We start from the raw sequence: 27,538 nt of genomic DNA, 5'->3' as shown, positions 1-27,538 counted from the left end.
GCTAGTAGGATGGCCATTTTGAAGCAAAGGATGCAAGTGGGTATGAGGCCAGAGTTGAGGGCTGAGGGTCTGGAATCGAGATCCAGATCTGAATCAGCTGGAGAGCTTTTCCTCCTCTGCCTCAGCTACCAAGTGGAACAAACGTCTGCCAAACGTTTTCCACTTGTGGTAGAAGTAATGAGGCAAAACTTGTGAATCTGCAGTATCTTCAAATGAGAGGGGTGATGTGAGAACAAAAGGAGCTGGAATGGTGTCATTGTCCCCCTCTCCGCTCCCCTCCTTTTGTCACCTGAAGGGCTAGGGCTGTAAATGTTCTCACAAAAATTGCTTTTGATGAATGGGTTTGGCTTTCCCTACAGAAAACAAGGTTAATAAGTAGATGAAGATTCCCTATATGGACTGAAGGTAAGTCTAAGTTTCATTCAACACGTTTGTTTTGGTCTACTATATACCAGAATCTCTGCTTGGTACCACACATAAGAGATACAGGTATTTGAAGTGCCAACAAGAATGAAACAGCATTGAAACTGTTAGGTTTGTAAAATGTTCTTTGCCTTTTACACGCATTGGCAAGTGGTTAAAAGGCAAGAGAGGGTGCCTTATGTATTACAGAACAGCCTCTTTCTCCGGAGACTTCCCACCATTTAAATAGCTCCCTATCATCTTGTCTGTTGTAGAAGAATAAATGGCCCCTTCTAGAAGGTATGATGTGGCAGCTGTTTAATAACACATAATCACATGACATAACAGAGAAAAAGCCAACAAGATTGTTATACCCCTTTCAAACGCTGAGGGAGAATGCAGTAAGAAGATAGCAGCCAATTACCTACAGTAGAATTTGGCAAATGTGTTGGGGGGAGGATTGTTTTGGTGGAAGGTGTAATAAGACTTACTAAACTCCCACAATTTGATATGTATGCAGTCTTTCTAGCCAAAGAGGGAGGATAGACAGCACAGTGCTAAGATGAGAGACCAAAATAAGCAGTAATAACAAGACACAGGACAAACATGAAAAAGAAGTGGAGAGCATGCTCCACAGATGAGTGACCTCAAGGTCTGTCAGTAGGTAACACTCTGCTTAGAGGAGTCACAATGATGACACCTGGCAGGAATCCCATGAGCAAAGGACCGGAATGTGGAAGTTTCTGTCAGGAAGAAAATATAACACTCCCGTGTATCCCTGTGTAGGAATGTCATAAGGAATGAGAATTCTTTGAATAGAGGATAAGCATTAACTATCAACTACAAAGGACATTCTATTAGATGTTGTGAGGAGAGATGGTTCTCCTAAGAGAACCTGTGGAAATCTCTGGCAATCGGGAAGATTCCAGTCTAAAAGTATTAGCTGTTCTGTCTCGTGTTATTTAATCACTAGCATCATAAGCTCTTAGGCACTATGGGGCTTGATATAACAAATATAGCCATAATTTATTGAGCTTCTACTCTGTGCCAATCACTGGAGTAAGACTTTTGTGTGAATTACCTTATTTTATTCTCATGATTTATGAAGTAGATAGTATCGTTCCCAGTTTTCAGATTAGAAAATTGAGGCTTAGGTTGAATACCTTGCCAAAAATCACACTTGTAAGTGGCAAATCTCACTACTCCCTATAAGGTGGACTTGAACTCAGGTCAAAACCCAAATTCTCAATAACAATGGATTTTTCCTAGCACAGGATGAGCAGGAGGATTCTAGGTTGTGTATGGATTAGCATTTTAAAACTTATGTATTTATTGAATGAGGATTAGAAAAGAATCTAACCCATGATTTCATCATTGTTGTTCTTAGAATGAGACTAAGTAAAAGTAGTTGATTTAAAGATAACTTTCTAGCAATAAGATGGACATGGGAAAGCCCTGAGTAAGCATGTAAGTAACTGAGATTGGGAAAGTGCATTGAGACATATATTCTTACCTGATTCCTGAACTTCTGTCACCAGCACCCTCTATTCCTATGCTCTCTGGAATTTCAGTTCCTGTATCCACTCCATGATCCCCCACATGAGATCAATTCCATTGCTGACTTTCTCTGTTCCTGTTCCTTTGATGCCTAAGAGTATAGGGAAGAAAAAGCATAACCCTGCTAATTGGCCACATCACTACATATTTATCATTCCCAGCCCCAATTTGGTTCTCCCTATTGGTCAGCAATTCTGTTCTCTATCCCAAAGTGGCTGTTCCAAACTTTTACCACGTTTTTCAATCCAACTTCAACTGAACATCCATCTCACTAGATGATCCCCAAGCTTCCTCCTTCACCAAGAAATTACCTCATTAGAATTTATATTACATGTAAATAAGCTGAGACTCAGAAAGTTTAGGTAACTTGCCCAAAGTCTCACTGCTAATAATGGTAAAGCTGGGATTCAAACCTTGTCAACCTGGCTATAGACTTTGCCCTCTTCACCACTATGCTATATTGCCTCTCTGGTCATATATGTTGAACGAATTAATTAATCAATAAATAGATAGGTTAAAGAGAGACTAAAACTTGAAACTTGGGCTGCTCCTGACCCATAGTGGCCAGGTCAGCTCTGCCTGCACTTCTGAAGCTAATGATAAAGTTACCTCGCATATCTGGACCCACAAAATGGAGGCTGCCCCAGTGGCCTGGCCCACATCGCAAAAGTAGACCAAAATTAGCCTGCGTGTATGGGAAACACCTGTCCAGGAAACCTAACATACACCAATCACAATCTTCCAACTCAGCTTTAGCTGGCTTACTATACCGGAGAACATAGGACCACTAGCATCATAAGGAAATTCTCGACCTCCCGGCAAGTTATTCCCTGTTTCCACGTTGCCTCTTCTAATGCTCTTTAAAACTCTTGCTCAAAATCTCTCGGGAAGAATGCATTACTGCTTCTGAGGCACTGCAATCTCCCAATCCATGCATTGTTTTCTCTTCAATAAAGGCATCAAACTTGTTACTAAATTGTTTGTCTTTTGACACTAGGCTTGTACTTAAATGTGGCCTGACTCCACATGCCTTTTTTTTTTTTTTTTTTACTGGGTTGATCACTTCCCCAGGGATCACAGGAACTCCTATCAGGAAACTCCTCCGTGATGTTGTTTGCCCTTTGCCCTGGCATCCTATGTGGCCAGAATGGCTGCTCCGCTCACCCTTTCCCTACCTCAGCTACCTCGTCTCCCATATTCCCTATTGCACTTAAGGATAGTCTCCCAGATAAGAATTCAGGAATAGTCTAGAATCCTTCCCATACTCTCACAAAACTTTATCTCTTGAATATGACTCCTCTCATTTTCTATTTATTGCTCCCTTAATTCCTGTGTATAGCACATCTTTTGGCATTAACAATTCAGTGAGGAACGATAGAGACAAGGTCCTTGTCCTCTGAGATCCAGATTGTGATGAATGAAGAGCATCAAGTATGAGTGGGAAAAGCAAACCCGAGGTCGGGGCTGTAGTGGGCTGGCCTGATGATATTGAAGACTGTGAGATGGGTACTCATGAATTTATTGTGAAACCAGAGATCTTAGTTGGGTGACTTTTTTCTTCCTCTTTTGTGACTTTTGCCTGCTCGAACGAGGCATGGAAAAGGTGGATGGATGAATTTTCATTTTTTCATCATCTTTTATGCAGGTCACTGCAAAAGCCTGCTAAGCAGTCCCCTTACCTCCAGTTGCCACCTATCTACAACTCCTTATTGAGGCCAGCGTGGTCTTTGTAAAATGCAGGTGTATTATAATGTTGCTCTGACTAGAAATCTCTAATGCCCTCTTGCCTGTAGCAGTGGTTCTCAAACCTTAGTATATCAGAATTACCTAGAGAGTTTACCAAACTGACATGCAATCCCCTCCTTCCTTCTCTGCACCTCCCTAGCCCTCAGTTTCTGATGCAGTAGGTCTGGGGTGGGGTCTAAGAATCTGCATTTCTAACAAGTTTTCAGTTGTTGCTGATGGTCCGGAGACCACACTTTGAGAACCACTGGCCTGAGGAACAGTTTGCTAAGTCCTTCGTGAACTAACCCAGCCTATTTCCAATTTCATTTCCCCACCTCTCATTCACTTACATAAATAGTGTGGTCACCGATCGGACTACTTGGAGCATTTCAATGTCCTAAGTACCTTCTCATCTGTTCCCTCTACTCACGCTTTTTCTCTTGCCTTGAATTTTCTCTTTACTTGCTCTCCATGGTGAAATCCTTATCCTTCACGTCCCTGCCTAAACACAACCACCTCTGCGAAGCCTTCCCTCATCCCACCTTTCAGGGAAAATTAATTGCTGCTTCCTCTGGGCTCCCATAGCACTTTCTTTATATCTCTTGATATTTCTCATAACATAACATAATTCTTTCTATGTCTCTTGCTTTGAGGAACTACAGTTTATTCATCTCTGTACCCCCAATGACCAGAAAAGGGCCTGGCACATAGCAGATGCTCAATAAATGTTGATTAACAAATGACTGGGTAGGTGGGTGGATGCTTAGAATTGTCAGAGAAGGCCCTTCAGAGCAGAGTCTGGAATAAAGGAGTAGGAAGAATACCTGATAATGGGCCAATGGATAGGAGCCCATGGGGCAGAAAATGAAAGTCCCTCAGAAGACCCCACCACCGGCCCCATCCACCAAGCCAATTTAAGAGAAGAGATCTATTAATTATGCAGAAAGAAAGGGAGAATGTTAGAAAATCTAGGTGTTCCATGTAATGTCTTCCTCTTGAATTATGTGGGAATTTTAGAAACCGGGACAGCATCATCGCCAGTGAGAGTACAGCTGAATAATCTAGCGAAACGGTTTCCAAGCCTGAGGCTCAGAGGGAATGAGTTCCCTTATTTTCCAGCAGGAGCCTGAGGAGCATTAACAAAATGGTCCCTCCCTAATCTTCCCGTCCCCCAAACCAGGACAGAGCACCTTGTGAGCTCTGAGCTCCCAGTGATCACAGACGCTGATCCTAGGGTCCGTGGGAAAGGTTCCTGCCTCCAAGAAACTTAAAATGCTGCCCCAAACACATGACATTAGCATGTGGTGGAGATAGAGATGTTTTTTGAAACTGGTATTTTGCGATTTTCAAGTCCTTCTTTCAATTCCCTGTGGCATTAAGAATTATAAGAGACTTGTTTCTAATTTGTTGCCTAATAAGAAAGGATTAGGATGTTGTAAGGCCAAACTTCACTTCAGTGGGTCTGACACAGCACAGCCACCTGATAACTTTAGAAGTGAGTAGGAGCGGTGTGTGTGGCTGAGAATGGCTTCCATCCTCACCCCACAAGAGAGGCTCTGTGCTTGGAATTGCCTATTGGTTGGTTACCATGGCCTCATGTGAACTTCACTCAAAAGTTGCTCTCTGTGGCTCAGAGCAGAATCCTACCCAGTGCCTAGTGGTCTAGTAGATTTCCAAAGCCTGTATATTTATAATTTGTGAGGAATGTTTTCATCCACAGTAAGGGCTTTCTGTGGGAATTACCACAGTTTTCTATCTCTGAGTGGGCTTTAGAAAAACAGTCACTTTCAAGTCCCATGAAGGCATCCATTTCTTCATGATGCTAAGGTAAGCTATTTGGAACTGCTCTGCCAGTGAAGGATTAGATGAGTTTTTATAATAAGTGCCTTTTTTGGCTCCTCCTGAGTCTTTTTAGTCATAGTTTCTTAGGAGGGAGGAGCAGAATAGTAAAAAACATAAAGAGACCAATACTCAACATTAAGAAGAATGAAGAGCAAAATTTAGGAGGAGTAAAAGAAACTGAATTCCCAGGAAATAGGACAAAGAGAAAGGAGTTCCAGGGAAGGAGACAGAGGAGGACATCCTGGAATGAGACTGAAGATGTAGCTTCGGGAATTGGAGGTGACTTTGCAGGAATCCAGCAGCTGGTGCAGCAGGTACACTGGGAGTGTGGGGTGAGGGGGACCAGGTACCCATTTGCTGAGTGTTTATGGGTCTCAGGCTCTTTGCCATCCACTTTACTCTTACCTTGTGAAATCCTCACAAGAACTCTGAGAAACACTAATATCCAAGGCTAGCTCAGTGAAGTTAAGTCACTTGCCTAATGTCACTCAGGAAGTGGCAGAAATGGAATGTAAGTCCAGGTGTGTTTTGACCCAAAAGCCCATTCTTAAGATGACCAAATCTGAGACACTATCTTTTTCCTGGTTTAGGGCATTCTTCAACGATGGTCACAAATGCAGTCAGGTTGGGATACCCATTCCCCTGAGAGGGGGTTAAGAGAGGGTCCTACACATGTGCAGTTAGGCCAGCACCAACCCACCTCACAATCTCCCAGTGACCTCTGCTTGGTGTGGACTAGACGGAGTCCGAGGTGCTCAGGGTCCCTACCTTGGTGTAACTGTGAAGGGAGTAGTATGTCTTCCATTCTCTCTCCTCGGGGGCCTCCCTTGGGCTCTCCTCCAGCAAATGCCTCTGATCTTTTCTCCTCTCTTGTATTTCATTGCCCAGGGGCCCTGCGCTAGACTAGAAGCACCTCAGGTGTTCCTGGTTACCTGACGTTAAGCCCTGCCCTGGGCTCCTTTGCCTCCTCGATGAAAATATTGGTAGCAGCTCCCAAGTAACCACCTGAGATTTGGATTCCACTCCTCCACCCCCACTTTCTCTCATCCATCATCTTCATTTTTAGCCATTTGCCAAACTTGGTTCTCTGTTACTTCTACCCCTGTATGAATCTCTACCATTCCCTCCAGCTCCCCTTTCCTACTTCCATTATGTCAGGCCAAGCCCTCCCAGTGTTTTGCTAAACCCTTCATTAGCTTTGTAAATGGCCCCCTGCCTGTGGTCCCTCTATTATTCATCTTAAAAGATTTTCTGCCAGATTAATCTTCCCTAAGCACAATGTTGGTTTTGCTGTATGTTGACTCAATGGCTCCTCACTGATCATAGAATGAAATTCTGGCTCCCTAGTCTGGCCTTCAAGGCCCTCTGTCAGTTCTATGGAGACTCATCTCACCTTACTTCCTAGGAACCCTACCCAATATTCTGTGTTCCAGAACATATCCAGAAGTTTTCCTACTTCTGTAACTTTGTTCCCACAATTCCCCCACCTTGGAAGTCATTCTCTTTTCTTCCCCAAATGTCCAAATCTACCTGTAACTCGAAGCCTGGCTCAAGTATTAGTTACGCCAAAAACCTTCCTTTAGAGTCCTTCTCCCATCCTGTCTGAAGTGATTATCTCCCACCACTGAACTCCTGTCACGTTTTATTAAACTCTGTTAAGGATCTTTACATCTTAAAATTTGTATCAGAAATGTTTAGGTAATAAGTACTGCTTGAGTTACAGATTTTTCCAGGAGTTTGCTTCACGGAATTATGACCAGTTAACACATGTTTCCCATATTTCCTCCATACTTTTGAGATGATGGAAAAGCACTGATCAGAGTTCTGGTTAAAAGAAGTAATTATTATGAAATACTGTTGCTCATATGTCCAGAATTAAGCATGTAAAACATAGACTCTGGAATATAACAGAGACTCAAAAATATTTGGTGAATGAATGAATGGATAAATTAGCAAATTATAATTTCTTGAGAACTCAGCCTTTAAAAAAGCCCTGACCTTACTCATAACCATTACCACTTCATATACTTCCTGGGCTAATCTGTGAGGACTCCAGAATTCTGTAAGGCCTCACAGTCTTCCAGTTGTCTGCGGATACCTCTTTGTGTATTCGGTCTTGGACTCGTGATGGCCTTGCCTTCCCTTCCCCACAATGAGTCCCCTACCTGGCTTGAACTAGAGGCAGCTAGGAAAACAAGAAAAGTTTGGCTGGTTATGAAATTCTTAGGTCTTGTTTTCTTCTCTTTAGAATTTTGTCCACATTATTTTACTATATTCCATATTTAAAGTTGCTAGAAAGAAGAGGCCAACATAATTTTTTATTCTCTTTGTTTTTCGTAACTGGATATCTGTAGAATCTTTTTTATCTTTCAAGTTCAGCAACTTCACTGGTACTTCATCAGGTTTTCTTAGGAAAGGATATATCTTTATCTGCAGTTTCAAATCTTTAATCCAGGTTTTCTTCTTTTATATCTTTGACTATTTTTCTTCCATTTTTTCTGTTGTCTTTTTCAGGAACACCAATTATAGGTATGTCGGATTCATTTGTCATCCACATCTATCATCTCCCTTATAATCATGTTAATATTGTTATTCTTTCTTACCTTGCCTTATGTCATTTCAAGCCTCTTAACTGTATCACTGGCTCTGTTTTCAGTTGTGTTTATTTTATATTTGTGCTTTTAATGAGACTTTCACTTGTCATGCTTTTATTTTTATTTTTTGGATTTCTTTCTTCAGAAGACTATTTCAGAGTGGGGTGAAAGAGAGCAATTAAGTTGGAGAATTCCACAGTTTTGGTTAAGCCTTGTTGTCTCAAACACCTTTTCACAAAATCTGTTATGTTTTGTGTTTGTTGACCTTATTCTCAGGCATCTGACTTCAGTTTTTGTCATTCAGAAAGCTGATGTGGTTCTCAGCGAAACCTCTAAGTCTGAGGTTGTCAGTGTCATGATCTGAGGACTGCTGCCTCTTATCCACCCATCACTCTGTTCTTCTTAGAGTCTCTATCAAGTAGGTGGTTATGCTGGGGACCACAAGAAGAGCCACACACCTTTGGTTCCTCTTCAGATCCCCTCCCTACAGATCTGTAGGGATATGCCCTGCTTCCTTTATGACCTGCCTGTGCCCCCAGATCTTGTTGCTTCAAACAAAATGACTTTTCAATAGTCCTTTAGGACAGTGGCTCTTGCTCTTGGTGGAACCTGCTTCCTGCTTGAGTTCTGAGGGGGTTATGTGCTCATGGTCGTGCCTACAGATTTCATAGTATTGATCAGCTGGGCTTCACAGTTGGGGCAGCATTGCTATTTCTAATTAAATGGAATTTTTTTTCTGTAGTAGCTTTTTTATGTGTAGTATTTGAGAGAAAAAAGTGGAAACAACTTTACATCTTTAAGCAAAGGCCCAAATGATATGTTTTGAAAGGTCAAATCAGATGAAAAGAAAACTATGTGTGGCTAATAGAAAATATTCTATGAATTAGATAACACTGAAATAATGGGTATTTGTTGTGTAGGGGAGAAAAAAATATTCCTCTACCCTCCTAGGCTCTTCTGGCTGGTCTAAGAATTAAATTGACATGAGACAGAATAAGAGGAGAAAATAAAAAAATTTAATAACTTGTGTACATGGGAGAAACCCAGGAAAGCTGAGTAACCTGTAAAATGATAGAAGCCACCACCTTAAATACCATCTTCATCTAAAGACAGAGGAGGATGTTGGGGGTAGTGGTTTCAGACTTCAGAGGGGAGGGAGGCAATTCACATGGAGATGGAAAGCAAGTGTTTGGTAAACAAATATTTGCCATGCCTTGCAAAAACAGTGGGACATTGGGAGGACTTTGATCAAATGGGCCTTGCCAGGTTCCTCCTTGTTTACCACATGTAGTTCATAGTACACTATAGTTATATATAGTGATAGCTCCTTTGTGGGACAAGCCTTCTATCTTAAGTTCTTTTAGGCAGTTAGGGGAGGGGTCAAAGGTTCTTCTGAGTCTTTTGTTCTTAAAAATAATCAAGGCAAAAAGACACATTTTGGGGGTAACAAATTCTGTTTCCCTACAGTTAGCATTATGAGTTGTCTGTGTAATTCTTTGGAATCCTCAGATGGAATAATGGATGGGAAACAACATTAAAAATATGACCGTCTTTATGTATAAGGTGGTAATATTCCCTGAAGAGCAGAATTTACACAAATCTGGGTCATCCTGAGAAACTGACTGGCTGGAATACCCAAAGGCCTTTTTATTTATTTGGTTTCAAATATTTGTACTTATTTTAAAAGGAAAATACATTAGTACCTTTAAGAAAGAGAAAGTATCAGCTGTTGCATAAATAAAAGTTAAGGACTTGTTGCTTTAAAATATAGTAGACAGACTGAAGAGCCAAGTAACATCCTAATAAGTAATCAGCTAATTGTCAGGTTCTCACACATTCTGGATGAATGCTTACGCATGTACCAGTGAAGCCTTTTGTGTGGCTGAATTATTTGTCACCCCCACTTTGGTTTACAAAGGGTTGGCAACTATGTAGCTGCTGCTGCCCTCTTGCTGAGTCTGTGACTGAGTGCTAATTCATCACTATATTCATCATCGTACACTGTGTGCATTTGACACTGAGATCAAACATGGCCTCAGGATCTTTCCCAGTGCAAAACTTAGAGCATTGACTAAACATTTATTCAAGATGATGTGACAAAAGCAATCTGCTTGCCACCCCTGGTCTAACTCACCACTGGACTTATTGATTTGATGATATTCCCAAAATAATGATGAGCAGGCAGAAACATGAAATTATGCAAAGAAAATGAGATTTCCTAACTGTTAGAAAACACTCTGTTTGCTTGTTTCCCATGCTGTTTGGTTAAGGTGACTGACATTCAGTTCAAACATTTATTGATGCCTACTCTGGGTGCTATTATTAATTGGTGTAAGTTGATGAATGAAATATAGGTTCTGTCTTCAAGGAGTAAGGCAATTAGTCCATAGTATTTGTTTAATTTAATTTAATTTAATTTTTTAATATTTTGCTTGAGGAAGATTAGTCCTGAGCTAACATCTGTGCAAATCTTTATTTTGTATGTGGGATGCCACCACAGCATGGCTGGGCAGTGATGCAGGTCTGTACCTGGGATCCAGATCCACGAACCCGGGCCCCTGAAGTGGAGCGCTCAGAACTTTAACCACTTGGCCCCCACAGATATTTGTTAAACACTTCCTCTGACAGGCACAGTGCTTAGTACTGGGGTTACAGCAGTGATCCCAGTGACAAAACAGACACTAACCTTGCCCCCATGGCGTTTATAGTCTAGAAGGGAAGATGGGAATTCAAAACATATAATGGCTAGCTAATTACAAGTACATAAAGTGCTTCAAAGTCGTAGAGGTTGCTACTATCTGCATTTGACAGAGGGGCTCTGAATTTGTTGTGGGTGGAGGGGTTTGCCATCTAGTAATAGAAATAGTCACAGAAGCAAGCAAATATAACTCAGCCTGACACACACAATACAAGAGTTATGTACAAAGAGCAGAAATAGTGCCAAAGACATAATGGTTAATTCTGTCTTGTAGAGTCAGGGAGGTACACATAGGTAACACCTGAGGGAGGTTTTAATGAATGAATATTATGTCAATGGACAGATAAAGAGAGAGAACAGCTTTCCAGACAGAGGAAATAGCTGGAGTTCAAAAGCAAAGGAGAGTCACAGGCTCATACTTGCAGACAACTATAAGTGATTCTGAATGGCAAGTGATAGTCTTTAAGATGGTAAGGACCCTATTCATGACATATAAAGAAATTTAAACCTAATTTTTTTGTACTGATGGGCCTGGCTTGACTTGGTTTCACTCATTAAGAAAGATCATTTGGTATCAGTATTGAGGATGGATTGTTAGCATATTATGGTGGTTAAAACCATGAGGATAAATGAAATTAGCCAGGATGAGCATGTGTGGTGAAAATAGAATCTGAGACAGAAACCCTGGGGAACATCAGCAATATTTAAATAGTTTGCATAAGAATAGAATCCAGCAAAGCAGCCTGCAAAGGAATAGTCAGAAATATAAGAGGAAAATCAAGAGAGTGATGTCACAAGTCAAGGTAAATGAAATTGAAAGCAGGTGGTTTCAATGTAGAGCAATCAACTAAAGTTGGGGCAGAAAATTGTTAGGTTTGGCATTTAGAAGGTCAGTGTTGACATTTGGTGAAAACTCCAATAGAGAGATGGATAAAGAAGACAGGTTGCAATTAGTGAAGATGATAAAATTATAAAATATAGAGCACTCTTTAGATTGGATGAAAAGGAAAGAGGAAGGAGTTAGGAAAATAGCTAGAAAGTGATGCAAGAGGATTTCTTCATAGAGTGAGTGAAGATTGGCTCCTGGGAAGACGAGGAATCAATGGAGGAGAGAGATGGGAGATGATAGAATTCAAGCAAAAGAACTGGCCTTCATCTTAGTTTGAATCTCTCTAGAAACATGCTGTGAGACAAGGCAAGTACAAGTAGTTTCTTTGGGAAGTGCAGGAAATACCAGTATGGGAGTGGGAAAGTGGGACAGGGAATGAAGACAGCCAATAAAGGATAAACTCTCATGCCTGCTACCACTAAGTGACTGGAGCTTACCCCCCTGGGGAAAGTCTGGGAAACAGTGTAAAATGCACTCCTCAGAGTTTTCTCATCCAAGAGGTGGGGGAACTAGGGCATTTTCACTCCAACTACCATCAGACATTAGTTGAGGGCTGCTTCCAGTTTTAATTCCTTGGCACTTCCAGCTTGCATTGCAGGTAGCTGAGCAATTATCCTCTGCTTCAGGTAAAATGTTCCCAGGTGAAGAGGTATTGTAAATACTGCAGAACTGGGAGTTGGACCAGATCAACTGAAGCAGTAAGGCTCAAGAGATAAGTGCTGGGCCTACCAGCTTCTCCTACAGCTTGGAAGATTGGCTCTTCTGCTGAGTCAATGGAGGTGTGAGATTGAATGGACTCTTCATTACCTTTCAGGTAATAGGTGTGTCTATGCTAAACTTAGTTCATATCTTTGTCATATATCCTCAATTTTAAGAGTTAAAAATGTGTCTAAATAGGAATCTATAAGGTAAAAACTTCTTTTTTTCCACATTTTATATATTTAATTGATAATCTTGATGATGCCTGACTACATTTTCAATACAAGTAGAAAGGCTTATTTGATTTCTCGTAATTGATCTTGGAAGAACATCTGGAAATGGAATTTCACTGTGAAAAATCAAGTTTATGTGACTAAGGACATAGGAATTCAAAATCATCAATGAGGTAGTCTACCTATTTAAGGAGTGAAGTTAAACTGTAACTTCTTCTGTAAGTGAAGAAGTGGTGTTATATCTGAGGATTTGACTTGAGAACTACTTTTTACTTAGTTGCTACAAGATACTGAATAGGTAGAATGTAGCTTTCTACTCCTTAGTTTCTTTCACAGTAAAATAGAGCAGTAATCTCCACTTCCAAGGGTTGTTGTGTGGACCACATGAGGACATCTATGTAAAAGGCTGCCTAGCTGATGATGCAAAGTGCCAATTTGTGCTTTTTGCTCTTTGTTTTGGGGCATTTAGTACTTTATTACTCTTTGATCAAAATGAAAGCTTGCAGTTGAGAAATCCATTTTATCATGGGATTTGAGTCTTCAAACTTTTGTCCAAAAATAAGAATTATAAATTCCATGATGTAGTATGCATAACAAATGTGAGAATTTAACATGTAGCCTTTAAGGCTGTTAGAACAATTGCTTATTTAACATGGACCAAACCAAGATCAGTAAAGAGCTCAGGTTTCACGGAGGGCATAAAATTGGACAAATTCTGGATAAAAGGCTTATGATCTAATTAGCCATCAGGATTCCATAAATATTTATGCAAAAATCATAGGGCTGGAAAGAATTTCAAGCTAAATGCAAATATGATTTCTAAAATAAGTCCTTAACTTCCTTGTTAGCTAACCTCTTATGTGCATTCAAGATGTCATTGAAATATTAAAAAAATTTTTAACCACTTTAGTGTGACAAGTTGTCTGTAGCTGAATTGTTGACTGGATATAAAACATTATTCCCCTTAAGCTATTAAAGCTGTCCTTGAAAAAGAATCTCTCTCTGTTTCCTTCAAGATCACTTGTGCTTCAATGAATAGCATTAAACCTCTTTGCTTTTGGTAATATCACGTCATCAGCATGATTTTTTGCCCTTGACCTACAAGAGATACAAGTGGGAGGTCCCTAACTGAATTGCATTGTCGGCTGAATTTAAGTATGATTTTCTGATCATCAGAGCTGCGCACAAATGGAATATGCTGTAGGAGTGTTTTCTTTCATTGCAAATGTTCAAATATAGGCTCAATACATGATAGTCAGCATGTTACCTCAGTGACCAAGATGTTCTGACTCTAGGAAACCAAAGAGAAGAATTTGGGCATGCCTTAGATTGAAGAAGGTATTGGGTTGTTGGACACCTCTCCACAAATGCAGATAAGCACAACTGTCCACTGATGTCAAGCTAGAGAATAGTAGGAACTCATTAGATTTACTTCCTTTTATATTTCACTGTTTCCCTATACCTTGAAAACCACATTAATAAACTAGGTTTGTATCCTTGCACTAAAGCTTACTTGTGTTACCTTGGACAAGTTATGCAACCATTCTAAACCTCAGTTTCTTATCTATAAAATGGGGATATTAATAATAGTGCCTGCCTTATGAGATGATTGTGGAGATTCTTAAGGCAATGCTGGAGAGCTTAGCACCACCTAGCACATGGGAAGTACTTAAAATATAAGCTATTTATTGAAAGGAGAAAAGAGCGTCTTATAAGGGGATTTTTCTAGACCCCAAGACTGTTTGCCTCTCTGGAAAATTATTACCTTATTTCAAAGTGTAAAAGTCCTTTATTGAAACTATAAGCATAGGATGGGTCTCTGGACTAGATAATTCATGGGTTAGCTTCCTACCCTGAGACTCCATTATTTTGAGTGTTCATTTCATTGTATTCATAGGGTAAATATTTTGATATTCTCTCAGAATATCAATAGCCTGGCTATCCTGGGTAAGTATTGTGTAGCATAAGAAGCTAGCATAGTGGAGTGGAGCCCAGTAGACCTACTTTATGCTCTTGCTTCAATACCTCTTATCCTGGTAACCATCCGAGGCAAGTACTTAACCTCTCTGAGCCTCAGTATCCACAACTGTAAAATGAGGATAAAAGAATATCTTCCTTAGAGAATTGGAGGGAAGATGTGATGAGTCAGTCCCTGTTCTATCATATAGTACTGGGCATCCAGCAAACAATCTTTCTGTTGAATGCAATCTTCACTTTTCGGTCAGATGTGTCTGCGTAATTAAATCCAGCCAGAGAGTGTTTTTTAACCCTGCCCCAAACAGAGGGAATATCTTCTGTCTTGCCTTTGTCCTAACACACAATTGATGTAAGAATTTGGATTTTACCCAGATTGTGTTAATATAAAGGCCTTAAATAAAATGCTTTGGTTAGAAACAGTTTTGGCTCATCCACAAATCAATGACAAAAGTGCCTGGCTTCCCAAGGGCAAAGCAAATGACTTTGTGACTGGCTTTCTTTACCTAGGGAAGAACTTGTGAGTTTTGTGCCAACAGTGTGCGTACACGTTTCTTCAGCCGCCTATTCCCCTTTTTTAGAGCTGTTATGGTGAAGCCTTCTTAGCATGATGGGCTAAACTCGAGGGAATTGGACTCATTTGTTTATTATTAAGTTGACAGCATTCCAGCTTAACTTCACCATTGCTTCTGATTTTTGTTTTAGGGTGCTTCTAAAATCTCTGGGGCTTGACCTTCCACTTTGCTAGCATTGACCCATCACGGAGCTCCATACACTGTTTCGATAGTTGCTCAGATGGGTTTGCTCTGTGTCGTGGAGAATGTGATTAATTAAGGGCTTTAGGCAAAACCCACCAGTGCTTTTAACTTTTCTTGCTTCTTGGATCATCCCTCCCCTTATCTTATTACCCACATTTCTCCATTCTCAAGAATGTATTTCCTCCTTATAAAGCCTCGTGGGCTGAAATATAGCCTTCATTCTGCTAGCTGCTTGATTGCCATGTGATTTTTCTGTGAGGGGCAAAAAATTGTGAAATTAACTCATATTTAAATCTGAAGCTTTTCTGAAAATAGATATGAACAAATTAGGTGTCCTGGGAATTAGCCAAAGCTCAGTAATTAATAATCTTTTTATCTGAGTGAATAAGGAGAATGTTTAATAAGTATTGCTAATGTTCTCTGCAAACAGTTACTGCTTATTAAGCAGAATAGTAGAGTAGGGTTTCCCTAATCAGCTGTGTCTGGACACTTTCGGGCATAAGTAGAAAACTGAACTGCAAGTGCTGAGTGTAAAGAGCTTTCACTCAACAAATGTTTGCAGAACACCTGGCCTATGCTAACCACTGCACACATCATATAATTTACCCCTCACAGCAATTGCCCCCCTACAACCACAACTATACAGAGAAATAGAAACACAGCAAGTCACAGGGACGTTATCTAATTTGCCTACTTGGTTCCAGTTGTGACCTGGATCCAGATCCACCTGTCAGACTCTAAAACTAGTGCAAGTTCATGGAACTAGGGCTATTTCATCTAGATGCAAAGTTTCATTAACTCATGCGATGAAGTTGACGCTGACCCAGGAAGGTTATTCTGCCACTCTAATGGTGTTCTAGTGACATCAGGCTGTTGCATAGGTTGTTAGTGAACCTGTCCAGCTTTCACTCTATAGGTTACAAGCTAGCAAAGTCCAGAGAGAAAGGAGGACACATTGGTGAGAACAATGGAACAGGTGTTAACTTCATCCCAAAGTTTATTTATAGATAGCAGCATGATCAGGCAGCAAACATGTGCCTTCTGGGGGGGCTAATTTGCTTCCTTAACCAATTCCAGGTTGTGCCACAAAATAACATCAAATCCTGGAATAATTTTTACCATCCTGTGATGTGTGGAGTTTCAGTGAGACCGAGAAAAGTGTGAGAGGTCTTCTAAATAAAGTCATTGAATATATCTTGGTCCATGACTGGTGGAAGATCTTTTACAATTAGGAAAAATTCAAGCCTTGTATCAGGGAATCACTCCATGGATGCTTAATTGGCATCTGAAAAGAACCAGTGCATTGGGGTGAACTGACCATTAGCCAGAAGGCTACTGGCTAGGGATGTGGATTAAGCCCTGTGCTTCCTTTTTCATTTTTTGGAGAATAAATTGATGTGAATAAGTATGAGACTTTGGGGTCAGACGCCTAAGTTACAAATCCAGCTCTGACACTTATCATCTATATGATCCTGGGCACTCTGATTAAACTCTCTATAGCTATCTGTTTTCTCATCAAAATGTGGGTCATAACTGGATATATTTCATAGGGTTATTGTAAGTGTTACACGAGTAAGTAAATGCTATATAAATTTTGCTATTGCCTTCATCCCTTGATCCTGGCCTTTTGACACCTTTATAAATGTTTCCACTAAAAACGAAAAGGGAAAAAGGAAGGAAAACTCAAAGTACTTAATGTTTTTTGTTTATTTTAGTAAAAGAACAGGTGAAACTATTGATCCAAAATTGAGTTGCTAGTTTGATTTCATTCATTTTCCTTCTATTATGAATATCCATGAATTGACTATGCTCTAATCAGAGGGTCTTCTGTAGATATGACCATTTTAATATAGCCAGCATTTGCTGACTGCCGCTCGATGCCCAGCTGGGCATTATTGTAGAGGTTGATGGAGTGAGAGGAGAAGGGAGTTGGAGCTAAGCAAACTTTCAGTTACCTCTTCCACAGTTCTCTTCAGAACAACCATGAATATTCACCATATGGAAGGAAAGATAACCCATGTGCCCAGAGAAAGTTCACTGAGAACTTTGGAGTTTGACTGAAAGACAAAATGAGAATACAGAAGGCAAATCATAGACTGGAAAGGGGCTAAGAGATTGCCTCACCTCACCCTGTCATTGATGTCCTAATGTTACCTGTCATTAAACACCAAATCAGTGGCTCAGACAGCAAGAGTTCATGGCTTGTTGGTGGGCCGAAGCATGATTGCGTGACTGACTGACTAACTGAACTAAGGCGGCTTCCTGGCAGAGGCAGAAGTTGTCTTTTTTTAAATTTATTTTATTGAGGTCACGTTGGTTTATAACATTATATAAATTTCAGGTATACATCGTTACATTCCATCTTCTGTGTAGGCTGCATTGTGTTCCCCACCAAATGTCTAGTTTCCATCCATCACCATATACATGTGGCCCTTTATCCCTTTCACCTTCCCACCACTCCCTTCTCCTTCGATAACCACCAATCTGTTTTCCTTAGCTGTGTATTGGTTTGTTTGTTCATATTACACATATGAGTGAAGTCATACAGTAATTGTCTTTCTCCATCTGACTTAATTCGCTTAGCATGATACCCTCAAGGTCCATCCATGTTGTCACAAGTGGCAGGATTTCATCTTTTTTTATGGATGAGTAGTAGTTGGAAAGGCAAAAAGAAAATAAGGAAGGGCATTCATATATATTTAGAGACCCCAACTTATTTGGGGAATAAATTTGCAATAAGATATTGGTTTTGCTGTTTTGCTTTATGCGTGGTATTTTAAAAGGAGATATTGTGAGGTGATTCTTCGTTTGTTCCGTACTGTGCCTGATTCAGGGCCAGGTGAAGGCTGAATGGACACAGTTGGGATTCACGAGGAAAGACTGAAGAGGAGGCTGCAGAAGTTTAACAGTGGAATAAACAGAAGCTATTCATCACTACTGGAGACAGTACTAGAAAGATGTATGTTTTGGTCCGAGGGATTTAAATAAGGAAAAACATTTTGATGTTCCCACCACTCCCAATTTAATCAGTTACTAAATCTTATTTGCTCTTCTAATTCTCTGTTGAATTCACTCCCCTGTCTGTCTCTATTGCCTTAGCCTCAACCCAAGCCACCTTGCCCTCTTGTCTAGATGACAGCAGGAGCCTCCAACTGGCCACCTTACCATATTCATCCATGTCCCACTCTCCGAAACCACTTTCTCTTAGCAATTTTTAGTAAGAGCAGATCAGGGCATGGCAGTTTTCTTCCTTAAAACCTTTCAATAGTTTATATTATTCTTAGAACTACAGTCATGCACTGCATGTTTCAGTCAATGATGGGCTGCATTTATGACAGTGGTCTCCTAAGGTTAGTACCATATAGCTTAGGTGTGTAGTAGGCTGGACTATCTAGGAGTGTGTAGGTATACTTTATGATGTTCGTGCATTGATGAAATTGCCTAATGACACATTTCTCAGAAGCGACACGTAACTGTAATTCCAAACTTTTTAACATAGCCTACCTGGCCCTGTATCATCTGGGCCCTCTCTCCTCTAGCCTTGTTACATGTCCATTGCCTGCATTCTTTGTTTCAGCTGTGACTGTGCTTTCTCTCATTTCAGGAACTCCCAATATGCTATTCCCTCTGGCAGCAATACAGTTCCCACCCACCCTCTTAACTCCTAGGCATCCAAAGGTCACTTCTTCGCGGGAGACTTTCCTGGTCCCCTAGACTATGTTTGGTCCCCTATTACAAGTCCCAAAGAGACATTGTTTTTATCTCACTTGTAAATACTTAATGTCAGCTTTCCAAGAGATACCTCACATACAACTGGTGAACAAAATAGGCAAGGAGTTGTGAAACTTGCATTCTGGCAGCTGGAGGAATATAATAAATATAATAATTATATGTTAGACGACAAGTGGTACAGATAAAAGAGAAAGTAGATATAGGTAAGGAGGATCAGGAATGCTAGATGAGGGAAGCAGTTTGCAATATTAAAAATAATAGCATGTCTCCATATCATATGCAAATTAACTCCAGAAGTATTAGAGTGTTAAATGTAAAAACTACAACTATAAAGCTATAACTTTGTACAAAGCCTGGCATGGAATAGTAAGTCCTCAATACATGTTTATCAAGGAGACTAGTGGGCAATATTATCATTATTGTTATAGTCATTCGAAATTCTAGGGTTGGTTCAGTCACAGAATGCACGCAATTGTCCCCTGATTGCGCAGCAGTGCAGGCAAACCTAGGCTTACACTAGTGTTGTCTAATTCTTCTCTGAAATCTCCATGGTGAAAGGGAATTCCTTTCGCTGCTTTTTCCTGTCTCCTGTGAGACCCTCACAGGGTCCAACGGAGCTAATTAATTACTCTGTCATGAGGACATAGGGACTTCCTGGGGGGTGATTTCTGAGGGTGCCTGAGGATCAAGGATCTGATGACAAAAAAGAACACACTCTGTTCCAAGGAGTTGGCATGAGGATAAATTTGGTATCTCAGCTCATGGATGGATCTCTCCTCCTCTCTCTCTCCCTCCCTCCCTCTCTCTCTCTCTCCCTCCCTCTCCCTGTCTTTTCTTCTCTTCAAAACAAACAGCTTGGCTCCTGGGCAGCTTAGCTTTAAATTGGAAAATGCAGCCTTGCTTGGCAGAACAACAGTATCACAGCCTCCCCACTGCTCAGAACAGCTCGTGACACACACCCCTGCAGGCAAGAGCATAACGGGCTGTCTATTATCCTGGAACCACCAATCCCTAAAGACTTTCCTGTGCAGCATCTTTACAATTCTAGTCTATGGGACATTTCCTTTCTTCTCCAGCAACTCCTTATTCAGGGCTTTATCGTTTGCTTCTTTTCTCTCCACTTAATTAGTGATCCCATCTCTTGGATCATTAGAAACCACTTTGGGCCTGGAGATAAGAACTAGAACAGAATTTAAAGGGAAATATAGAGGAACCAATGGCTAGGACATTTGAAAGGGCACTCTGGCTCCCTTGACCTTAATAATAATAACATAACAAATTCCCTTCTAGGCCACTTCAGAGAGGCCCAGATTCAAAAAGGGGCTTCCATCCACCTCTCCTACCTGTTCATCTCAAAAATACAAAGATTGGATTGAAGCCAGCTCCTGTGTGGTTCTAATTACTTCTCACCTAGATGATAGTGACTCCTAATAAGTCTTCCTAACTCTGCTGTTCACCCACCACCATCCATCTTACATGCTGTAAACCAAAGGAAATTAATCTAAAATCCTTAACGTGGCATTCAAAAACCCAGCCCCAATCTTCTAGCTATACCCAATGCTATTTTCTTGGTATCTTCTGTGTGCTGGTCAAACTTCCTAACCATAATTCCACACCATAGATATGGTCTGGGCTCTTCTGCTCCATACTTTGCTTATTCTAGTCCTAATGCCTGGAAATCCATCTCCTATCTCCTGGGTCTGTTCATAACTTACTTGTCCTCACAGGCCCACCTCACATATCATCCATGGAAATAATTTCTTATTCTGATGAATTCATATCATCTACATTATTTTTTTAAAGAGACTCTACATTTGTGTTCTTATTAGGTTGTAACTTTCCTGCTGTCAGTGGCTATTTGACTCATATTTGCATCACTCAAAGCCTCTAAGGCCTTGAACCTAGTGGGTACTTGATAAAGCCTTATTGATGGGTGGATGGACAAAATGGCACCTTCTTCTCAATGCCTGTCTTCAAAATAGTTTAGTAAAAGGTGTTGTGATGCTAGGAACACCAAAGCCTTCATAAAATATGGCTCATTTTAGCATAGACTTAACATAGTTCATCTTAAACCTTATCATTGGGCATTTTTCACTGGAAGGATGTGAGAGACCACAAACAATTCTTTACCCTTAATATAGTCAGTACTACAACATCATGATGATAACAACATCATATTGATGACAATATTGTTGTTGATAACTTCAATTGCTTTTGAAATTACACTTGAAATTTTATAACCATAGCCAGACATTCACTGCTTTTCATTTGAGAGCAATTGCAACATATTCTCTGCCTATCTTCTTCCTAGATTAAAGCTGAGCACAACTTTTCCTGGAACTTTCCCAATCTCTAAGCCCTTCTGGGTGGGTGTGTGTATGTGTGGTGTGCGTTCTCTCTTCTCTCTGTGTTCCTGTGTGCATATTTCAGGTTCTTGCTCTAGAGCTTCAAGGTTTCAGGTTAACTGAGCATCAAACCTCATTTCCTTCCAGGCTTTGATTTTACTGAAGGAAACATTAACTAGTTTATAATTAAGAAGAGCTCTTTGTGCCCTGCTACTTTTTCCAACTATGTTTTCTTTCCTGGTTGAAAAGTAGGGGTAAATAATATCGACAATTTAGAGAAATAAGGGCAATACCCTGCTTGTCTGGGCATTATTCTCCTATTAAGCACTTCTTCTGGTGGTGGCCATAAGATGATCCAGGGTATCCATCAGTCATTTACAAATCAGCATGCTCTTTGCTCCCTTCCTAACTGCTTCAGGTCACTGCGGAACTCTGTGGTTGGCATCGTCCTTGTGCTTCTTGTTGTTTTTAAAAGAGTAGTCCCTAACAGAGATGGCTTGCTTTTAGGTGGACTTAGGCTCTTTTTTTTTTCAATTTAACTTTTAACTTTTATATTTAATTAAGGCGTACACCTTTTAAACCAGCAATCTAGAGTAGTGGTTTTTTTTTTTTTTTACAATTAAAAAATTCATAAGTAGAATTCAATGGGATAATTTCTCCTTTCAATTTTACATGTTGAAATGTGTTCTGATTTATATTTTTATTTCTAGGACTTTCAAACACTGTTTTTCATTGTTCTTTGGGTCCAAGTGTGTAGTGGGTCTTAACCTCGTAGGAGTGGGCAGAAGCGATTGACCCCAGACCTACATTAGTACCAAACTGTTGAGTTCAAGCAAGACCTAGAAAGGATTGACCCAAGACCTAGGTTAGGACTAGGTCGGGAGCTAAGGAACTGAACCAGGGCAAATGTGAAATCGAACGATGGAGCCGAGCAGCTTAGGCACATAGTTAGTGTCAGCCACTTACTCTGTACCTGCTATGTGCTAGGTACTGTGCAAGGTGTCAAGGTTACAGTGCTGAGTGGGACAAACATGGCCCTGGCCACGTGGAACAAAGTTGACTGACAGTCTAGAAAAGGAACAGATATTAAACAATTGCGTAATAAATATTATGAAGGAGTGTGATAAAAGCATATGATAGAGAGAACTGAATAGTCAGGGCAGTTAAGAAAACTGTACCTATGAAAATGGCTTTTAACTGCAGATCTGAAGGAGGAACAGATGCTGGCTAGGCGAATAGGAAGGAAAGAAGAGTGCTCCGTGAGGCAGTATGCAGGAAGGCCCAGAGGTGAGAAAGAGCTTGGCATGTGAGTCACAACTGAGTGAGTGACTAGAGTACAGAAAGGCTGGGGGTGGCCATGGGGTGGACATTGTTGTAAAATGGGACTGGAGAGGTTTAACATAGTCAAAAAGTTATCGCAAGCTCAGAGATTAGCCAGGCAAACTTCTGCCTCAGTTGTGAGAGGCCCAGCAGTGTGGACCCCAGATATCAAATAATCCTCTGGTGGCCATGCCGAAGTTTGCCTGGCTATATGATCCATGGGGCTGAAAAGCCACTCAAGAACAATGTGGGGGCCCAGGGGTCCTCACGGGGCCCCTGAGTCCTGTGTATTTTGTAAACATTTGACTCAATTCTAGACTTCCCTGGATTGTGGGTTTTATGCTCTTTGTATGTCTCTGCCTTAGTCTGGGCTAGCTTGTGGTCTGGACCATGGATCTGAGTATGAGACACTGGAGAAAGAAGGAAGTGCTGATGCGACCCTGTTATGTATGGGTCTTCACATTGTCATTCTTTACAAGCTTTAAAAGCTTCTCTAACATTGAACAGAGTAGTTCTCTTGAAAGTGTTAAGTACAGTCCCATTCGATTTGTTCCTATCCCGTAATGTCTTTGTTGCTTTAAAAAAGGGAAATAGTTCAGTTTTCCAGCTTTGGGAAATTAAATGCAAACTGTGCTCCTGGCTGGAGATAATGTGCTGAATACAAATGATCCAGAACAGTGAGGGGTAGCTCAGCGCCACCAAGGAAGTTAATGCCTATTTAACATGTGTTAAAGATGAGCTGGATTTTGAGATGATGGCTCACCCTGAGGACTGGGGAATAAGATGAAATGTAACTCTCACAACTCCCTTTTTCTTTGTAATTTTCCCTTTTCTACTCTAACCTCTGTTACGTTCAGTTAGGATTTGGATCACGTAGAAATAAGCCCTATTTTTCCCCTTTCTATACACAATCTCATTTCAGTCTTACACCAACCTCATTTTGAGGAACTTCTAGAAACTTTCACCACATTGAATGCTATAAAACTCATGTCAGAGATGCCCTTGATGTGACCCGGGTCATGGATTGTGCTGTCAGACATTCTTGCTTCTCGGGTCTCCTGACACCAGGGAAAAGCTCACGGCTCATTGGCCCAGAATCTCAATAAATATTCACTATTCTGTAACAGAAAAGTCAAAAAAAGAACCCAGCAATACTCTACAAGGAGCACTTCTCAGTGCCACTTGTGGTCCCTGGATGAGAAATGTTTTCATGCAAGTTACTAATTAACCAAAATTGAAGTCGTCTCTTTGTTGTCTGGTGAGTTAGGAGTCGTTTTGGTTGGTGGGAACAGAAAGTATTCTTGCCCCTGTGTGAGCCCCAACAATTATTTGCTTTAATCTCTTTGGATGGTTTCTCTCCCAGGCCTTGGGTAGTTTCCTCCCATGCTCATCAGTAACTCTGCTGAAGACTCAAGGGGGACCCTCTGCAGAGCATCCCAGCTCTCTCTCTCTCTCTGTGCAGCGTTCTCTGGTACTCTGCCTTATGAACTCCAGTTGCTTGGGTTGTCCCACACCCCAGCTCTATCTACTCAACTCAGGGAGACTACCAGCCACTTTTCTGGGTTCCCCTCTCTCTGCCATTATCTGAAGACTCACTCCAGGCAGTAAACCAGGACAATTGCAGGGCACACATCTGTTTTTCCTCATCTTTCAGGAATCATTGCCCTTCATTGCCTCCACGTCCGATGCCTTGAATACCATTGTCTCATTTATTTTGTCTGTATTTCTTAGTTGTGTCAAGTGTAAAATCCAGTCCCAGTTACTTTCTCTGGGTTGGAAGCAAAATCCCTCCAGGGCTATTTTAAGGTGTTTAAGCTTGTTTTCAACACTCACTTTTTGAGGCCCTACTCCTGATGATCATAAACACATAAAGTATAATCTACATCTGACAGTAAATTTTTATTTTGTGGCAAAATGAAAAAAATTTTATAGCTTTTCTCTTGAGATTGTTTTTCTGAGTGCCTAATTTAATTTACAGTTATCTATAGTTGCTCTGCAAAGGAATTTTTAGAATTAAGAAAATGTCACCTACAAATCATTTTCAAATGAATTGTTATAAACACTAAATTGAGTAATTAACGAAATTGCAAGAATTTTATATACTCATTTGGTTTTGCATAGTTTTGGTGTCTTTTTTCTTCATATCTTGTATATTTTCTTGGGATCTTAAATAGTTAACAGCCCCTAGGAACTGGGCCTATAGTACCTAATGGATAAAGCAGCCTTGCTTTCTTTTGGGGTTCAAGTGGTAGTAACTACCACTTATACTGGCTTTGCTATTTCCCCAGTCGTGGTCTCTGAGCTTGGCATGCCCTTTGTTTCCCCAAATGCCAAGAAGGCACCTCAACAATTTCCAGATTTCCCGCTGTTAGGTACTAAGCAGGCATAGGTTTGTTCCCTTTGGCAAAACTGTGGCCTTTATCCCAGGGGAAACAAGTTCTTCACCGCTCAAAAATTCTCATGTCTTGGGGGCTCTGCTTTCAATCCTCCTAAATTAGTGGTCATCTCCACCCTATGTCCCTCTGCTCCCTTAGCTGTTATAACTTGGAGAAGGGGAGTTGCTACCATTGGCATCTCCTGAGTAGAGGCCAGGGATATACCTAAACATTCAACAATTCTCAGGATAGCCCCCTCACAACAAAGATTCATTCGCCCAAAATATTGACAGTGATGAGGTTGAGAAACACTGTCCTAAATCAACGTGAGCTCAAAGTGAAGAGTTCTTGGGCTTACTAGGAAGGGTACAATTTTTGGTGGACTTGTTGTTTATTTTTTATTTATTTGTTAGATTTTTGTTTTAGTGAACTCTATTAATTCATATCCTCCTATCTTTAAAGGGAACCACCATGACATTTTTAACAAAATTAGCTCAAACTATTCTCTATACAAAGAGCAAGCTCTAGCTTCCCTAAAATCATCGACTCTGGGATCCTGAGAGTGACCACAGGCTATGACTTTGACCGCTGGCAATGTTAGATCCACATCAAGGTGGCACAGAAAGGCCCACTGAGTCATGGCGACTCTTTCTCAAGGGCATTTCTATTCTTTGCAGCTTCCTTGACTGGTCAGCCAGAGTCAACTTTGCATAACCTAGAAATGAAGAGGTTTATGCCCATCCAGCTATGATCACGCTCCAGCACCATCCATTTTCAGTATCACTAAAACAGATACTTGGTAAGCAGTAATTATTTTTGTGTTTGTCCTGGGTTGATTCGGAATGATTATGCTTCTCATAAGCAAGAAGAGATTATGTGGAAAATTCAGTGGAAACACATGAAATAGCATTGACTCCTTCATTGGACAAGTATGATCCATAGTATTCTTACCTGCTTAGAAATGAAGAGCTCTTGAGTTAATTACCAGGGGGAAAAAAAAAAGCATTCTCAATATTCTTTTTTTCCCCCTATGTTCCTATCTGGTATGGAAATGGACCAATCTTGTATTTCTTATCCTTGGGGTATTCTGCTTGTGAGAGTTTGGGCATAAAGAGCACATGGACATAAACACACTTTGGTAGCATCTATAGCTCCTCCTTGGTTCTCATGCATTCAGATTGGTTGTGTTTTTAGTTTCTCAAACATGTTAGGCCGACTCATATCTTTGGAACCTTTGCTCCTGCTGCTCCCTTTCGCTGAAATGCTTCTCTCATCCTCCTGATAGAGGAGCAGCTACCTTTATTTTAATCAACTTAAATAGCCATCTTCTCTAAGAACCATTTCTTTAATTTTCTCCCAGCTAGGGCTCTATTATGACTTTTTGTGGACTCGAAGCAATTTTGCCTTTGTGGATCCCTGTCTCTATTAAAATAAAAATAAAAATTTATATTTTACAATTGGTATAAATCTGAATTTAATAATATATTAAAATATTTTTCTACCTAAAACTTCATTTTCTTAAATCTTAAAATAAATTGAAATATTTTAATCAACCCCTAAAAGTCTTGCAGGTCCTAGGTACCGTCTCTACTCTGCCACTGGATGAGAAATCCCTGAGTTCAAGAGTTAGAATTGATCATTCATTTGTGCTGCTGTTATCCCTCTTATAACTCATTGTTTACTTGTTTGTTTATTTTTCAATCTCTTCTTGATAGCCATCGTGCCTTGAATACAGGGTATTTGGCTAACTCGTTGCTTCTAGTTGTGCCTAATGGGATAGCTGGCCTGAATTAGGGACTCATGAGTGAACAAATGATGTGATTTGTTCTGGTATTTTGACACCAAGAGGCTCAAATTCATGAGAACACAGCAGGGCTGGGGTCACTGCCATATATGGTATTCCTTTAAAAAGACTTCTAACAACCTCTGTGCTGGGAGATGGAGTAAGATGTATTTTTCCCTATTTCTACCACTAAATACAACTAAAATTCTTGGATGTTATGTATACAACAAACAAAACTCTGAGAGGCAGATATAAAAGGGGGACTGGCGGGGGACCTCAGCACACAAGAAACACAATAGTGAGTTTCCAGGATTTTCTTTTTGCCTCATATCTCTGGATATCGGAGAAACTCACCACCCCGGAATACCGGTAACTCTCAGACAAAATAGCCCCAAGGAAAACCTGCTCTCTCTAGCCCAAGGGCCAGGAAAACTGCAGCCTAATATGCAGAAAACTTTTAGAAAATAACCCCTTGACTCCAGCCAAACATCACAAAAAAACTGCAGTCCCACCTCTATCTGCCAGCGAAGGCCAAGTGGAGACCCTGGACTTCAACCCTTGCCAGGCTGTAAGGAAGCTCCCCGAAATTCTTGCTGGGGTCATGTCAGAGAA

At 40.6% G+C, this 27,538-nt stretch overlaps 1 protein-coding gene across 9 annotated transcripts in view; it reads left to right on the top strand.

Moving 5' to 3' along the window:
* The window catches only part of PLPPR1 (phospholipid phosphatase related 1), a 440,629-nt gene that overhangs the window by 292,850 nt on the left and 120,241 nt on the right, over positions 1-27,538 (top strand). The window contains exon 1 of one of the 9 annotated variants that reach the window (XM_044779131.2): positions 12,334-12,521. The exons of 7 other annotated variants lie outside the window; for them this stretch is intronic. The gene's annotated coding sequence lies outside the window, so the exon portion shown is untranslated. Of the gene's footprint in view, positions 1-12,333; positions 12,522-25,825; positions 25,943-27,538 lie in introns of those variants that run through there. One more of the 9 variants, XM_044779132.2, reaches the window with a different exon arrangement.

This window comes from Equus asinus, chromosome 10 (assembly GCF_041296235.1).
Source record: "Equus asinus isolate D_3611 breed Donkey chromosome 10, EquAss-T2T_v2, whole genome shotgun sequence".
NCBI classification, from domain to species: Eukaryota; Metazoa; Chordata; class Mammalia; order Perissodactyla; family Equidae; genus Equus; species Equus asinus.
Note: the sequence above shows the minus strand (reverse complement) of the source record. Positions and strands in the feature narration are given on the sequence as shown.